Source organism: Pteropus vampyrus, unplaced genomic scaffold, assembly GCF_000151845.1.
Source record: "Pteropus vampyrus isolate Shadow unplaced genomic scaffold, Pvam_2.0 Scaffold104, whole genome shotgun sequence".
In the NCBI taxonomy this organism is placed as follows: domain Eukaryota; kingdom Metazoa; phylum Chordata; class Mammalia; order Chiroptera; family Pteropodidae; genus Pteropus; species Pteropus vampyrus.
In genome coordinates, this window is record NW_011888885.1 from 4,291,486 (window position 1) to 4,294,153 (window position 2,668).

At 38.3% G+C, this 2,668-nt stretch overlaps 1 pseudogene; it reads left to right on the plus strand.

The window, feature by feature from the left end:
- The first annotated feature begins 2,126 nt into the window (after positions 1 to 2,126).
- Positions 2,127 to 2,245, plus strand: LOC111742962 (annotated as a pseudogene).
- The last annotated feature ends 423 nt before the right edge of the window (positions 2,246 to 2,668 follow it).

Here is a 2,668-nt window from a genome sequence, read left to right on the forward strand (position 1 = left end):
AAAAAAAAAAAAAAAAGATATTTCATTCATTGTCATATAAACTTTTATCTTCCTGGTTATTAAAGAGTATGTAATTTTTCCAATATTTATTGGCTGCTTTTTTTTTTTCTGTGAACTATCTGTTTCTACACTTTGTGCATTCTTCTATTGGGTTGTCTTTCTTATTGATTTGTGGGTGTTCTTTATATATTAAAAATAATCCTTTGTCTATTAGGTATGTTCATTCATCACCCCCTTTGCTTCTAGAGCAGAGAGCTTGGATGTGCAAAACATCTATAATAGATACAGTACTGTTTTTCATAATGTGAAGGAATCTCTACAAATGCTTCTATACCCATATTGTTCATCCTTTAATACGCCAACCATCGCCTCTTCTTGTGCCTGTGATAGACTCACCAAATAATCATGGGCTTCTATCCCACTGAGCTTGGACATGGCCCTTGAATCCATGTCGATGCAATGCTCCTGGTATCAAATTTTAATCTATTTATTCGGTCTATGAATAGACCAAAATTGGCCTAAGAGAATAAATCTACTTGCCACATCAGCTGTAGAACACACATGGTGTACACTTAAAGATGGCCCTGTCCAAAGAAGCTTCATTTCTCAGTTCTTGATCTCTAAGTATCTCCTAAGTTCAGATACCAAGAGAATAGTTCCAATCCTGGTGTCCGTCCTGCGCTTCTAATGTGAAATGGGCTCCTTGCTCAATCCTCACTCCTTAGATGAGAGTCAGGAGGTTCCCCTTTAGGTGTGGCTGCACAGGTATTGTGTCCAGCTAATTTGGCCCAGCATTCCTCCTGGATCAGGTGGGTCCATTCATCTTTGGTTGTCAAACAAAAGGAAGGGCTCCTTTTCTAATAGAAATGGAGTTTATCGAAGGGAAACTCTTTGATGCAAATAACAACGCTATATGCGTATAACTAGTTGTTCTGATTCTCTTCCAATCGTCCTACAGGGTATCTCCCCTGAGTGCCAGAAATTATCTGTTTCAGGAAAAACAAGAATTCCACGTGGGGCCTCCATTTCTTATTGAGTTACAGACCTCTTTCCTGGCTGAGCAACTCCAAAGGACCCTCCTGTAGCTTTGTTCTAATAGTTTCTATTCGGTGAGCACAGTTCTGCTAGGTCTGTTCATGACCCATTGGCTAACTTGGGCTAGTTCAGGTATCATAGGCTGAGCTTCTCTTGGTCTTGAACAAGGTCTATGGCAGATAAGGAATTAGGAGATAGAGGAGGCATGCTCTGAGTCATAGAGCAAGCACACAGGGGACAAGCTTGTAAAGCCAACACTGGCTTCTTCTGTTTCTTGGAGAAAAGAGGAAGGAAGTAAAGATATGCCTAAGAATGCATGATAATTGTATCCTTTATGTGACACAGCCACACAGAAAGCCTGTATACCATCTCCTTCCTGACCCCTCGGTCCCATTTGCATTCCTCAATATTACAGCATTTAAATCCTTGTTCTGTAACTGTGTTTTTACTTATCTGTGAACTTCCTGAGGGTAAGGATGAGTCCAAATTCTAATTTCTTAGCCTCAGCATTTGTCATAGCGACTGAAACTCTATAGCTATCCAGTTAATGTTATTGTACTAACGAATGAATGATTATTGTATCTTCCCTTGACTGTGTAATTGTTCTGTGTCGAGCCCTGTGCTAAGATCTTTACATACTTTGTATAATTAAATCATCACAACAGCACTATAAAGTTGAAGTTATTATGCATATTTTATTGCTGGTGAAACTAGGAATAAATGAAGTTAAATGAATTCCCTAAAATCATATGGCTTGTAAATGGCAGATTCGAAAATAATGCCAAAGTGTGCCTGAATCTGAATTCTACTACTCTGACCCATTACTCTGTATCACCCACTACCCACTACTTACCCTACCTCCAACCAAAGTCAGGTCCACAGCTAGGAGGGTAGGCAATGTAATGTCATGAAATGGTCTTTAAAGAGTAAAAAGCATGACTACACATTCAGCATGTAAAATATACTGTACCTAAAAATTCCAGGATATTTTTAGCTATTATAAATGATGTTAAGATGAATAGTCATGGATAAGAAGAGTATTCAAAATATATTATTAAGTAAGAAATAGCTAATTTAAAACAATATGCCCCGTCTACGGCCATGCCACCCTGAACAAGCCCGATCCAGTCTGATCTCAGAAGCTAAGCAGGGTCGGGCCTGGTTAGCACTTGGATGGGAGACCACCTAGGAAGACAAGGTGCTGTAGGTATAAAAAATAAAAAATAAGAGATTATAAGCTAATAAAGGTCCTTGCAATCTGTGAGGTCAACCAAGGGTTGCATCACCTGAAAAATTAAAAATAAATAAAAATAAAAACAATATGCCCTATCATGTATAATTATGACAGAAAAAAATCTAGAAGACAACATACGCTGAGGTATTATAATAATTATCAGGGGTCTTATGAATTTTCTCCTATTTTAGTTTATTTGTATTTTCTAATGTACCTGGGTATGAACCACCTTGACAGTCAGGGAACGAATATTGTTACACATCAGTTCATCACTCAAAGATTTCCACATTAGCAAAATGTTTATTTTCTCATTCCTGGGCTTGACCTTCCTACATGGTCCAAGAATCTTCAGACTTACAGAGTTCTGTTTCCAACTGTGAGGCAGAGAAAGAGGAGACC